The sequence below is a fragment of the Eubalaena glacialis genome, chromosome 6 (genome assembly GCF_028564815.1).
Source record: "Eubalaena glacialis isolate mEubGla1 chromosome 6, mEubGla1.1.hap2.+ XY, whole genome shotgun sequence".
Classification (NCBI taxonomy): domain Eukaryota; kingdom Metazoa; phylum Chordata; class Mammalia; order Artiodactyla; family Balaenidae; genus Eubalaena; species Eubalaena glacialis.
Genome location: NC_083721.1, coordinates 17,217,459 through 17,232,996, shown reverse-complemented (window position 1 = coordinate 17,232,996; position 15,538 = coordinate 17,217,459).

Here is a 15,538-nt window from a genome sequence, read left to right as displayed (position 1 = left end):
TTTAAACAAAAGAATAACATACTAAACGCCTGTTTTGGTGCTTCATTATGGCATGGATTTAGTTATACTGCCCACCACATCATATCCCTGGTGTACTATATCTCTTAGTGTGTAACACACGTCTTTTTTTTTTTTTTTTTTTGCGTTCTTCTACTACTTTTAATTGTTTTGAAATTTTACTTTGGTGTAATATATGAGGGACATACAGAATGTTTGTTTGTTTTTTTGTTTGTTTTTTTGTTTGTTTTTAACATCTTTATTGGAGTATATTTGCTTTACAATGGTGCGTTAGTTTCTGCTTTATAACAAAGTGAATCAGTTATACATATATATATGTTCCCATATCTCTTCCCTCTTGCATCTCCTTCCCTCCCACTGTCCCTATCCCACCCCTCTAGGTGGTCACAAAGCACAGAGCTTATCTCCCTGTGCTATGTGGTTGCTTCCCACTGGCTATCTATTTTACGTTTGGTAGTGTATATATGTCCATACCACTCTCTCACTTTGTCACATCTTACCCTTCCCCCTCCCCATATCTTCAAGTCCATTCTCTAGTAGGTCTGTGTCTTTATTCCCGTCTTGCCACTAGGTTCTTCATGACCTTTTTTTTTTTTTTCCCTTAGATTCCATATATATGTGTTAGCATACTGTATTTGTTTTTCTCTTTCTGACTTACTTCACTCTGTATGACAGACTCTAACTCCATCCACCTCACTACAAATAAATCCATTTTGTTTCTTTTTATGGCTGAGTAATATTCCATTGTATATATATGCCACATCTTCTTTATCCATTCATCTGATGATGGACACTTAGGTTGCTTCCATGTCCTGGCTATTGTAAATAGAGCTGCAATGAACATTTTGGTACATGACTCTTTTTGAATTATGGTTTTCTCAGGGTATATGCCCAGTAGTGGGATTGCTGGGTCGTATGATAGTTCTATTTTTAGTTTTTTAAGGAACCTCCATACTGTTCTCCATAGTGGCTGTATCAATTTACACTCCCACCAACAGTGCAAGAGTGTTCGCTTTTCTCCACATCCTCTCCAGCATTTATTGTTTCTAGATTTTTTGATGATGGCCATTCTGACCAGTGTGAGATATCTCATTGTAGTTTTGATTTGCATTTCTCTAATGATTAATGATGTTGAGCATTCCTTCATGTGTTTGTGGGCAATCTGTATATCTTCTTTGCAGAAATGTCTATTTAGGTCTTCTGCCCATTTTTGGATTGGGTTGTTTGATTTTTGGTATTGAGCTGCATGAGCTGCTTGTAAATTTTGGAGATTAATCCTTTGTCAGTTGCTTCATTTGCAAATATTTTCTCCCATTCTGACGGTTGCCTTTTGGTCTTGTTTATGGTTTCCTTTACTGTGCAAAAGCTTTTAAGTTTCATTAGGTCCCATTTGTTTATTTTCATTTTTATTTCCATTTCTCTAGGAGCTGGGTCAAAAATAATCTTGCTGTGATTTATGTCATAGAGTGTTCTGCCTATGTTTTCCTCTAAGAGTTTTATAGTGTCTGGCCTTACATTTAGGTCTTTAATCCATTTTGAGTTTATTTTTGCATATGGTGTTAGGGAGTGTTCTAATTTCATACTTTTACATGTACCTGTCCAGTTTTCTCAGCACCACTTATTGAAGAGGTTGTCTTTTCTCCACTGTATATGTTTGCCTCCTTTATCGAAGATAAGGTGACCATATGTGCGTGGGTTTATCTCTGAGCTTTCTATCCTGTTCCATTGATCTATGTTTCTGTTTTTGTGCCAGTACCATACTATCTTGATTACTGTTGCTTTGTAGTATAGTCTGAAGTCAGGGAGCCGGATTCCTCCAGCTCCATTTTTCATTCTCAAGATTGCTTTGGCTATTCGGGGTCTTTTGTGTTTCCATACAAATTGTGAAATATTTTGTTCTAGTTCTGTGAAAAATGCCATTGGTAGTTTGATAGGGATTGCATTGAATCTGTAGATTGCTTTGGGTAGTAGAGTCATTTTCACAATGTTGATTCTTCCAATCCAAGAACATGGTATATCTCTCCATCTATTTGTATCATCTTTAATTTCTTTCATCAGTGTCTTATAATTTTCTGCATACAGGTCTTTTGTCTCCTTAGGTAGGTTTATTCCTAGATATTTTATTCTTTGTGTTGCAGTGGTAAATGGGAGTGTTTTCTTAATTTCACATTCAGATTTTTCATCATTAGTGTATAGGAATGCAAGAGATTTCTGTGCTTTAATTTTGTATCCTGCTACTTTACCAAACTCATTGATTAGCTCTAGTAGTTTTCTGGTAGCATCTTTAGGATTCTCTATGTATAGTATCATGTCATCTGCAAACAGTGACAGCTTTACTTCTTCTTTTCCGATTTGGATTCCTTTTATTTCTTTTTCTTCTCTGATTGCTGTGGCTAAAACTTCCAAAACTATGTTGAATAATAGTGGTGATAATGGGCAACCTTGTCTTGTTCCTGATCTTAGTGGAAATGGTTTCATTTTTCACCATTGAGGACGTTCTTGGCTATGGGTTTGTCATATATGGCCTTTATTATGTTGAGGAAAGTTCCCTCTATGCTTACTTTCTGCAGGGCTTTTATCATAAATGGGTGTTGAATTTTTTCAAAAGCTTTCTCTACATCTATTGAGATGATCATATGGTTTTTCTCCTTCAATTTGTTTATATGATGTATCACGTTGATTGATTTGCGTATGTTGAAGAATCCTTGCATTCCTGGAATAAATCCCACTTGATCATGGTGTATGATCCTTTTAATGTGCTGTTGGATTCCGTTTGCTAGTATTTTGTTGAGGATTTTTGCAACTGTGTTCATCAGTGATATTGGCCTGTAGATTTCTTTCTTTGTGACATCTTTGTCTGGTTTTGGTTTAAGGGTGATGGTGGCCTCATAGAATGAGTTGGGGAGTGTTCTTCCCTCTGTAATATTTTGGAAGAGTTTGAGAAGGATAGGTGTTAGCTCTTCTCTAAATGTTTGATAGAATTTGCCTGTGAAGCCATCTGGTCCTGGGCTTTTGTTTGTTGGAAGATTTTTAATCACAGTTTCAATTTCAGTGCTTGTGATTGGTCTGTTCATATTTTCTATTTCTTCCTGGTTCAGTCTCGGCAGGTTGTGCATTTCTAAGAATGTGTCCATTTCTTCCAGGTTGTCCATTTTATTGGCTTAGAGTTGCTTGTAGTAATCTCTCAGGATCCTTTGTATTTCTGCAGTGTCAGTGGTTATTTCTCCTTTTTCATTTCTAATTCTATTGTTTTGAGTCTTCTCCCTTTTTTTCTTGATGAGTCTGGCTAATGGTTTATCAATTTTGTTTATCTTCTCAAAGAACCAGCTTTTAGTTTTATTGATCTTTGCTATTGTTTCCTTCATTTCTTTTTCATTTATTTCTGATCTGATCTTTATGATTTCTTTCCTTCTGCTAACTTTGGGGTTTTTTTGTTCTTCTTTTTCTAATTGCTTTAGGTGTAAGGTTAGGTTGTTTATTCGAGATGTTTCCTGTTTCTTGATGTAGGCTTGTATTGCTATAAACTTCCCTCTTAGAACTGCTTTTGCTGCATCCCATAGGTTTTGGGTCATTGTGTCTCCATTGTCATTTGTTTCTAGGTATTTTTTGATTTCCCCTTTGATTTCTTCAGTGATCACTTCATTATTAGTGTATTGTTTAGCCTCCATGTGTTTGTGTTTTTTACAGATCTTTTCCTGTAATTGATCTAGTCTCATAGCGTTGTGGTCAGAATAGATACTTCATACGATTTCAATTTTCTTAAATTTACCAAGGCTTGATTTGCGACGCAAGATATGATCTATCCTGGAGAATGTTCCATGAGCACTTGAGAAAAATGTGTATTCTGTTGTTTTTGGGTGGAATGTACTATAAATATCAATTAAGTCCATCTTGTTTAATGTATCATTTAAAGCTTGTGTTTCCTTATTTATTTTCATTTTGGATGATCTGTCCATTGGTGAAAGTGGGATGTTAAAGTCCCCTACTATGATTGTGTTACTGTCGATTTCCCATTTTATGGTTGTTAGTATTTGCCTTATGTATTGAGGTGTCCCTATGTTGGGTGCATAAATATTTACAATTGTTATACCTTCCTCTTGGATCGATCCCTTGATCATTATATAGTGTCCTTCTTTGTCTCTTGTAATAGTCTTTATTTTAAAGTCTATTTTGTCTGATATGAGAATTGCTACTCCAGCTTTCTTTTGATTTCCATTTGCATGGAATATCTTTTTCCATCCCCTCACTTTCAGTCTGTATGTGTCCCTAGGTCTGAAGTGGGTCTCTTGTAGACAGCATATATATGGGTCTTGTTTTTGTATCCATTCAGCCAGTCTGTGTCTTTTGGGGGAGCATTTAATCCATTTACATTTAAGGGTATTATCAATATGTATGTTCCTATTACCATTTTCTTAATTGTTTTGGGTTTGTTATTGTAGGTGTTTTCCTTCTCTTGTGTTTCTTGCCTAGTGAAGTTCCTTTAGCATTTGTTGTAAAGCTGGTTTGGTGGTGCTGAACTCTCTCAGCTTTTGCTTGTCTGTAAAGGTTTTAATTTCTCCATCTAATCTGAATGAGATCCTTGCTGGGTAATGTAATCTTGGTTGTAGGTTTTTCTCCTTCATCACTGTAAATATGTCCTGCCACTCCCTTCTGGCTAGCAGAGTTTCTGCTGAAAGATCAGCTGTTAACTTTAGAGGGATTCCCTTGTGTGTTATTTGTTGTTTTTCCCTTGCTGCTTTTAATGTGTTTTCTTTATATTTAATTTTTGATAGTTTGATTAATATGTGTCTTGATGTGTTTCTCCTTGGATTTATCCTGTATGAGACTCTCTGTGCTTCTAGGACTTGATTAACTATTTTCTTTCCCATATTAGGGAAATTTTCAACTATAATCTCTTCAAATATTTTCTCAGTTCCTTTCTTTTTCTCTTCTTCTTCTGGGACCCCTATAATTCGAATGTTGGTGCGTTTAATGTTGTCCCAGAGGTCTCTGAGACTGTCCTCAGTTCTTTTCATTCTTTTTTCTTTATTCTGCTCTGCCGTAGTTATTTCCACTATTTTATCTTCCAGGTCACTTACCTGTTCTTCTGCCTCAGTTATTCTGCTATTGATCCCGTCTAGAGTATTTTTAATTTCATTTATTGTGTTTTTCATCGTTGCTTGGTTCCTCTTTAGTTCTTCAATGTCCTTGTTAAATGTTTCTTGCATTTTGTCTGTTCTATTTCCAAGATTTTGGATCATCTTTACTATCATTATTCTGAATTCTTTTTCAGGTTGACTGCCTATTTCCTCTTCATTTGTTAGGTCTGGTGTGTTTTTACCTTGCTCCTTCATCTGCTCTGTGTTTTTCTGTCTTCTCATTTTGCTTATTTTACTGTGTTTGGGGTCTCCTTTTCGCAGGCTGCAGGTTCGTAGTTCCTATTGTTTTTGGTATCTGTCCCCAGTGGCTAAGGTTGGTTCAGTGGGTTGTGTAGGCTTCCTGCTGGAGGGGACTAGTGCCTGTGTTCTGGTGGATGAGGCCGGATCTTGTCTTTCTGGTGGGCAGGTCTACATCTGGTGGTGTGTTTTGGGGTGTCTGTAGCCTTATTATGATTTTGGGCAGCCTCTCTGTTAATGGATGGGGCTGTGTTCCTGTCTTGCTAGTTGTTTGGCATAGGGTGTCCAGCACTATAGCTTGCTCGTCATTGAGTGAAGCTGGGTCTTGGTGTTGAGATAGAGATCTCTGGGAGATTTTCGTCATTTGGTATTATGTGGAGCTGGGAGGTCTCTTGTGGACCAGGTCCTGAAGTTGGCTCTCCCACCTCAAGAGGCACAGCCCTGTTGCCTGGCTGGAGCACCAAGAGCCTTTCATCCACACGGCTCAGAATAAAAGGGAGAAAAAATAGAAAGAAAGAAAGAAAGAGGATAAAATAAAATAAAGTAAGATAAAATAAAATAAAGTTATTAAAATGAAAAATAAAAAATAATTATTAAGGAAAAAAATTTTTAAGTAAAAAATAAAAAACAGACAGACAGAACCTAGGACAAATGGTGAAAGCAAAGCTATACAGACAAAATCTCACAGAGAAGCATACAGATACACCCTCAAAAAAGAGGAAAAGGGGAAAAAATAATATATCTTGCTCCCAAAGTCCACCTCCTCAATTTGGGATGATTCGTTGTCTATTCAGGTATTCCACAGATGCAGGTACATCAAGTTGTTTGTGGAGCTTTAATTCGCTGCTTCTGAGGCTGCTGGGAGAAATTTCCCTTTCTCTTCTTTGTTCGCACAACTCCCAGGGTTCAGCTTTGGATTTGGACCCACCTCTGCCTGTAGGTCGCCTGAGGGCGTCTGTTCCCGCTCAGACAGAACGGGGTTAAAGGAGCAGCTGATTCGGGGGCTCTGGCTCAGTCAGGCCGGGGGGAGGGAGCGGTACGGAGGAGGCGGGGCGAGCCTGCGGCGGCAGAAGCCGTCGTGACGTTGCAGCAGCCTGAGGCGCGCCGTGCGCTCTCCCGGGGAAGTTGTCCCTGGATCGCGGGAGCCTGGCAGTGGCGGGCTGCACAGGCTCCCGGGAGGGGCGGTGTGGATAGTGACCTGTGCTTGCACACAGGCTTCTTGGTGGTGGCAGCAGCACCCTTAGCATCTCATGCCCGTCTCTGGGGTCCGCGCTGATAGCCGCGGCTTGTGCCCGTCTCTGGAGTTCGTTTAGGCGGCGCTCTGAATCCCCTCTCCTTGCGCGCCGCGCAACAAAGAGGCCAGAACAAGTCTCTTGCCTCTTCGGCAGCTGCAGACTTTTTCGCGGGCTCCCTCCTGGCTAGCTGTGGTGCACTAACCCCTTCAGGCTGTGTTCACGCCACCAACCCCAGTCCTCTCCCTGCGATCCGACCGAAGCCCGAGCCTCAGCTCCCAGCCCCGCCCGCCCCGGCGGCTGAGCAGACAAGCCTCTCGGGCTGGTGAGTGCTGCTCGGCACCGGTCCTCCGTGGGGGAATCTCTCCGCTTTGCCTTCCGCACCCCTGTGGCTGCGCTCTCCTCCGTGGCTCTGAAGCTTCCCCCCTCCGCCACCCTCTGTCTCCACCCGCGAAGGAGCTTCCTAGTGTGTGGAAACCTTTCCTCCTTCACAGCTCCCTCCCACTGGTGTAAGTCCCGTCCCTATTCTTTTGTCTCTGTTATTTCTTTTTTCTTTTGCCCTACCCAGGTACGTGGGGAGTTTCTTGCCTTTTGGGAGGTCTGACGTCTTCTGCCAGCGTTCAGTGGGTGTTCTACAGGAGCAGTTCCACGTGTAGATGTATTTCTGATGTATATGTGGGGAAGAAGGTGATCTCCGTGTCTTACTCTTCCGCCATCTTCTCCTCTCTCCTAACACACTGCTTAAAGGTAAAAATGATTTTCCCAATCTAGACTTATTTAAATATTGGCTATGCCACTGAGAAGTTCCCCCATTCTTGGCTCTTTTCAGCACTGGGTAGACGTTGTCTGTACATTGAGGATTTATTGGTATTGCTATTATTTTTTTTCATTATATATCCTTAGGGAAGAGAAATGATAACAGGCTTTCTTAGCTGTTGAGTACTCTTAGAGGAGAATGATCTATGGAGGTGCATATACTGAAGAATTGTGAATTACTTTAAGAGAATCCATTATACAGTAGACAAAATGTAAGATTTACTGCAGTTCCAACCAGTGTAAAAAATACCCCCAAAGAATAATCCTGATGATAATATTAATGATGATTACAATAGAAAATATTAATAGTAATAACAATAACAAATAGTTATAGATGACATTAAATGATCACTACTATGTGCCACTGATCTAAGTACTTTACTTGCACTAACTCATTACAGGAATCACTCTTTGGAGGAACTGAATCCTAGAAGAATAAATGTCATCAAATCTGAAAATTTCTAAAGATCCATTATGTTCCTTTTAAGGAAGGAGACATTCATAGTTATTGCCTTCACCTTCACCTACAAAAATGGGGGGGGGGTGGTAAATTAGGAGAAAAAGAGATTTATTGATTTATTTGGCTTAAACATAAATTGAGGACTGAAAATAGAAGTTGAGAGGAAAATGAGAGGAGAGTGAGAGAATAGATATCTCATGGCTATAGATATCCAGTGGAATAGCTAATGAGTATGGAATCCCTTATTTCTACATGTCAGACACTGTATTAAACACATTACAGGCCTGCTCTCATTTAATCTATACAATGTGATGTGAGGTGGGCATATGATTATGTTCTTTGTAATAATGGGAAAAGGGAGCAGTTAAGTATCCTGACCACAGTCACAAAGGTAAGTAATAAGTAGTGGAACTGCTCACCTAACCTTAGCAGTCTGACTCTAAGATTCTGCCCTTAACTAGAGAATATACGCTATGAATATTTTTAACCTTTTTATTTGAAATATTTCTTTTCTTTATGTGTTTCCCCATGGTGCTGAGCAGTAAAATTTTAAATGCAAAGAGACTAGGTGTTTTTTCTTAGGGGCAATTGAGAAGCGGGGAGTATGGTGATAACTGCTTCCACTCCACAGTCTGATTGTAGAGCAGAGCCATATATGAAAGACCAGCCAGCAGATAATAGTGCAATAGAAGAGGAAAAAGTGGATGATACTCCTTAAGGGGAAAACAAAGAAATAAGCCAGAAAAGAAAAGAGGAAGTTGGGTTAAGCCTAAAGACTTAACCACTATATAATAATAATAATAATAATAGGCCCACACTTTTTTAATCTCTTTTGTTGAAATAGCAAAACATTTTATATTTCTCGTATTATTTATTACTTGCACTTGAAAATATTGCTTAGATTACCTGTGGGAAAATTAAGGCCATGACATGACTTCAATCTCTTCCTTGCAGTCACGTGGGAACCTGTATATTCCAATTTCCTTTATTGTTAACAACTCAAAATACAGATATACACACTCAAATGCTTTCTTAAATTCAGCGAAGAGGGAAAAAAGATAAGAATGATTGCAGTTCAAACACTTACAATTTTCTCATGACCTTAAATAATTTGTGAACTCAAATTCCACCAGTACTTGGTTACACTCCAGTAAATACTATTTGAAAAAATGTATAATAACGTTTATTTGTGAATATTTCAGAATAATCAAATTAGGCCGAAGACCATGGATGTGTTGTAGACTCAATTATTTTCTATTAAACTACAGGTGAGATGTTTTGCCTGGGACATTTGCTACTATGTTGTGTTTGGATTCAAGTCTTGGAACCACTTTAATGTAGGTATTACCTTAAAAGTGGGTCATTTAGCACCTAAGTAATTTTCTCATATGGAAACCTCTCCTATGTTCTCCTTAGTAACAAACTGCTATATTGAGGATAAGACATACAATAAGAGCATTTTGAATCCATTTTTCCCTAATGAAAACAAATAACACTTTGTGCTAACATCATTGTGATTTTATATTTATGAATCATAACATGAAGGAATGAATTTTCGGACTTCCTATTACACTTTTCCCTCTTTTCCAACCTAGAAATATAGAGGACATGTAAGGCAATTAAGTGTGTCGCATGGAGCATTCAGGTACAGCACTGGAATTTTAAAACAGTTTAAAGGCATTTTTTGAATAGTAATATACTGTAATATACCTTTTAAACTCTACATGTACTTTACAATCTTTCACGGAAAATTCCCAAGTTAACACAATAAGGTAAAGCCCTGCTTTCTTTGGGGAATAATTTTAGGAAAAATAACTTAGTTTGATTTTCATGGAAAAAATATCTAAATAATAGTATGGCTGTTTAAATTTTGTCACATTTCTTTTGGTGGGTGTTTTGAAGTAAATGAACAGGTTTATGTAAACATTGTGATCTGGCTTCTCCTGAATGTTAGAAAGAAGCAGTGTGTAACCAGTGATGTACATGGGCTTTACGTCACGAGATTTTGCCATTTTTCAAGTCAGATATAGCTTTTGTATCAACAAATGAAACACAGATCTTCAGTCTTAGCTTTGGGGGAAAAAATCCTACAATACTCAAAAGGATTCTTTGTATTTTTGGTTTGTCTACCAAGGTATTGTAATATACATCTAATACTACCAAATATTAATTTTATTATGTATCCTAGTTAATTAAATAAGTAATGATTATCTATAATAATCATAGAGGACAGAATTGTTATTATTAGGGACCTGCTGATATTGATGTCTGTAAGTGAGAATGGAGTTAAATATCTGAGCAGTCCATTCTGCCTTCCTGTGAAATAGCAGTCATATTACATGTATGTGCCAAGTAAACCAAAGTCTAAGAATGATTTACATTTAGAACTTTGAATACTATTACATCTATATAGCAACTAAAAGATGAACAATATTTAATGGGACTTCTTATGCTGCAGTTAGAAATAATTTTTTCATCCAAGATGTGATTTTAATTTTCCAGCAGGCTTCCGCCTAAATGTACTAATCTCTTCTCAGCTTTCTGTATAAAAGCCTTTGGTCCTTCAGTACTTTATCTTGGGCTATGTTAGTCTTCCATTTCTGTGTACTGAGTAACTTTCAGTTACCTTCCAGGTAACACCAGGAACCTTTCTATAGATTCTTGAAATATACTCCTAATTGCTTTCTCAGTCAATTATCTTGAGTTGGCCACGTAAGAAAGGACCACTGGCAGTTGAACAGCTCTTTCCTAGGGTAAGCTGCTAGCACAAGTCTATTTGAGAGTCCCTTTTTGTGCATTCACACCCAAACTCTTAAGCAATGATGTCAGCATTGCCCTAAAGATTAAAAAAAAAAGAAACGGCCATGTGGAAAATCCAAATAGGGTTTATTCCATTCCTTAAAAAAGGGCAGTTTTGTTTTTAGAAGCCAACAAGGTGGAACTCTAAAATCCATCTCACAGCAGTCCAACTAAGGGTTTTTAGGCCAGATATTACTTATAATGAAATAAAACTCCCCAAATCATGTAAAACAACCATTAAAAGGAAATATATGTAGCTAGAAAATAAGAAAATTTCTACAAAGATAGACTGTATGCCTGCGTCTGCTTGTGCTTTTCTTTCTTTATCTCTAGAGTTAATGCTGAAGTCATTGCTGAAATGTTTGCATGTGAATGAGAATATTCGCAACCAGTCTGTCATCTGGCAAACATCTGGGAAGGCTTCTTGACATCTTGCTTTTCAGGACAGCAACAGTCTCTCACCACCTGTCAGTCCCAAAATGTCTCATCACCTGCCACTGGTGATTCTGGCAATCCACAGCCAGTGCCACTGTGATATCACTTCTGCCTGCTTGGAGTGCAACACTTCAATCTGTCTTATTGCTTAGATGGGGGATAGGTTGACTAAAATGAAATTCTAGAGGTACTGTCCACACACTGTCAGTAGAAATAAGAACCCAAACTACACAGACTGAAAATAAAGGAATGAGGGGGCATAATAAGGATCATCTTTACCTCGGGGCTTAAATACATATGCTCCCCTATATGAGAAGAAAATATTTAACTTGTAAAAAATATTCATGTAAAAATATAGTAACCCAAACCTATTGGGTTAGATAAAGGAAAACCAAGAAATTTCAAATGATGCATTTTGAATTGAGCCAAATCTGTTTTATACTAGGGAATATTAACCAAATATAGGTGAAAATCAAATTGCTATTCAATGTTTTTTCCCTAAGAAGGAATAATCAATAAATAATTGAGTTTTGAACATAATAACACATTGATTAATGAGGAAAATATGTCATAACTTTAGTTGGTGGTCTTGACATGCATTTTTTCTCCTCATTCCAGAATTATTCATGCCTCATAATTCACGGATGGACCACCTATGAGATTACACGTGTGTATTTTGAAGCCTTTCACTTTCTTTCATCTTTCCCAAGTAGTAATGCCCATTATCCAACTAGCTCTAAAATTCAGATCTCAATTGTTCATTCAGTTTAGTGAAAGATGATTAAAGAATTATCTTCATAGATTTTTAAAACATCTAATAGCCTTTATGGTCAAAGGATAAATGCACTAAAAATTATGTTTGAATAATATACAAATTATGTTACTATAGTGGGAAATAGTTCAAGATAAAATCAGACGTGGCCTAAATGAGATAACTGTTTAAATGTAATATTTATCATGAAAGTACAAATGCCAAGCAGCAAAAGCTTATTTACAAGTCAGCTTTCTCATTAGATTTGGAAAAAAAATTTTGATGGGGGCTTCCCTGGTGGCGCAGTTGTTGAGAATCTGCCTGCCAATGCAGGGGACACGGATTCGAGCCCTGGTCTGGGAAGATCCCACATGCCGCAGAGCAACTAAGCCTGTGTGCCCACAACTACTGAGCCTGCGCGTCTGGAGCCTGTGCTCCGCAACAAGAGAGGCCGCGATAGTGAGAGGCCCACGCACCGCGATGAAGAGTGGCCCCCGCTTGCCGCAACTAGAGAAAGCCCTCGCACAGAAATGAAGACCCAAAACAGCCAAAAATAAATAACTAAATAAATAAATTAAAAAAAAAAAATTTGATGATTATACAGCAAACCTCACAAGAATAATTTCCTTCCAATTCAAAAAAAGCAAGACAATCTGAAATTTCTCATTAAATTTTAAAATTAGTTATTTACAGGTAAGGATTAACTATAAATATCAACGAATTACCCCAAAACAATTTTTATTGTATGAAAACTTATTGTATGCATGTGTTATAACACAAACATGTTTCTTCTGATGTATATTTAGAGCACAAGCAAACAAGTACCTAGATGGCTTATGTACAAGCATATGGTATGTGTGTGTCACAGTGTAAATTATATGGCTGGAAATGTTTTCTGATTTTTCTCAAATTAAAGTTAACCAAGGTCAAACATCAAACTTAAACTTTAATCTGCACACACAAGGACACACACAGAGATCCAGCCCAGGCCTTTTGACCTAAGCTTGAAATCTTGCAGTGATCAAGAGGGCTGGAATATGTGTGTAAATTTGTGCATGCATGCACGTATGTGTTTGTGTGTGTGTGCATGTATGTGTGTGTGTTTATTACTATTTTTCTCTCTGCTCTTCTCTTCCTGCCCACTCATTATGCTACAGGAGAGGCAGGTTGAGGGGGAAAGGGCACATCCTACCTCACTGGTGCATTTGTAATCCAGTGTCACTGCTCTGTGGGACATCAATTTCAAATATTGGTTATTTACCCCCTGTGGGTGCCTTTGAAGGCTCATTGGCAACTTCCCCACTGAGTACTGTCATCGTGCAATTCTCTGAAGCAAGCAATGCCCTTAGCAGCCACAACTTCCAACTCATCCTCCCAGTGTAGCCCCTCACCTGGATTTGCTTGGTCCTGCCCATCATCCTCCTCGAGCTGGTTCATTAGTGAAAGCTCACCCCTGACCACTTCCACACATTCCGTAGCCTATGCCCTGCTTGAATTGAAAGTTCTGTTCAGATGTTACCTGATAAAGCAGGCACTAATCTCTATGGGATCCATAGGGTTAGTCTCCAAATCACCCACAGGTCACCATAAGGACCCACAATCTGTTCTCCAAAGCATCCTCTCACTACAGTCTTCAAAGCATCTTCTCACATGGTCTTCTTACCAGACTTGGATTAGAGAGTAACAAGCATCCATGTCTTTTTTCCCACTTTCTGTTAGGCAGATAATTATTCTCAAGAAAGCAGTATTTACACACTTTTAACAAATCTAGCATATTCTAGTACATCTGTATAAAGTCCATTTTAATCATAAACATAATTCACACACACACACCCCCCACACACCACACACAAACACACCATACACACACACTATGTTTTAACACTATGTCAACTAAAGATATTTTTGTCCTAATGACTTGAGGAACGTTTTATATTATTGAATATTTATGTCACATAACAGGTTTTGATTGCAAATTTTGATTTACCTGCTTTGTTCATAATAAAAAGAATAAATGGAAAGTAGGCTGACATTTGAAAATTGCAGTCTCCTTTTTTCCCTTCCTGCCCTTACCACCCCCAACCATACACATCAGTAAAGAAAAGACAAAGAAAGATAAATCAATTATCTATAAATCAAATCTTAATTGCTTTAAGAATGAGCATTAAGTGGAAAAGAGACAGCTTCATCCTGGCCAAGTCTGAAGTCATTTTGAGTTAATTAAACACAGGCTATTTCTAAAGCAAAGAGGACATGTTTAGCCTTTAAGAACACGAATGCTGAATTATTTTTCTACTCAATATATCTGTTGCTCATTTCCTCATTAAAGGCTAAAATAGTAAGGCTTATCAAGATATAGAAACACTTGGATAAAGAACCCTAGGACAATTGCTCCTAAGAAGTTGCCATCTTCCCTGGAAGTTTCCAGTTTGCTGAGATATTCTCACTGCAACATGAAGGATACACAAACCTGTGGCATCATTTATTCTGTTTGCCTTTCCATTCTCATTTTCCAGTTGTTTCATACAGCAACTATTCAAACGTTTTTTGGATACTTTCATTAGCTATGGTGTCCAAAAGTTTGGTTAAAATAGTAAGCGAGCTGAGCAAGCAACATTCTGGCCTTTTCGTTTTATTGGGCACATGGGTCATTTACTTCCCCTCCCCCACTTTATTCTCTTAGCACCAGAACGGAGCCTTCCCTGGATGGGTATCTGGCTGTCTGGCCTGTGACCATTTTATTGAAGGCCACACATCTGTGCCCTTGGAATGTGAGGCCTCGTCTTTATGTCAGGGCATCAGGGACAGTTCTGCCAAAATTCCAAGAGTTGTTTCTTTCATTTCTGTTCTTTTCTTTCCCCTCTTTTTCTTTTTTCTTTTTTTAATTCCCAAGAACAAGATGAGCTACACCTACAGTGACACTATCGGAAATACATCAACAAGAGTTGATTTCAAGTTGATTTTAACTCAACTCCTAGCCCAATCACTAACTGACTCTATGAGTTTGGAGAAGTCATTTAAATTCTCTCAGGTCCTGTAAACTTATCTACAAAAGGAGCCCTATTATAGGATTGTGGGAGGAGCAAGTAACTGCTATATGTATTATTATTACTATTAGGTCAGGTGGCCCCTGACCTATGGCTGATTCAGGGCCATGAGCTGAAGGGATTCAATTAACTATTTCAAGGCTATCTTTCAGCTAAACTGTCCTCTTCTCTCTTTAAAGCATCAGTTGGTGTCATTACAATGGACGTTTTAAAGGCCAAGTAAGAACAATAATGCCTTTTGAAGACTCCATCCCCATTAGAAAAACAACAACAAAATTATGATATCCCTAACAGTGCTGGGTTAATCTATAAATCAACATTTCAGAACTCTTTACTCTCTAAGGGATAGAGATTATATATGCTTATCTACAGAGGTTTAGAATTTAATAGCTTCTCATCTGTGCTCACAACCTGGAAAATATTATCATATTTAAGGCCTACATGGAAAGGTACTATTAGGACATACCAGTGATAGTTTATACAAAAAAGTCAGTCCCTTTTCAAATGTCATTTCCATTAGTATCTTATACCAGAATTACAAGTGAAATGAACACACTGTAACCTGGTATTTTTAAAGGTTATGTTGAAAGAGTAGAGAGGCTTAA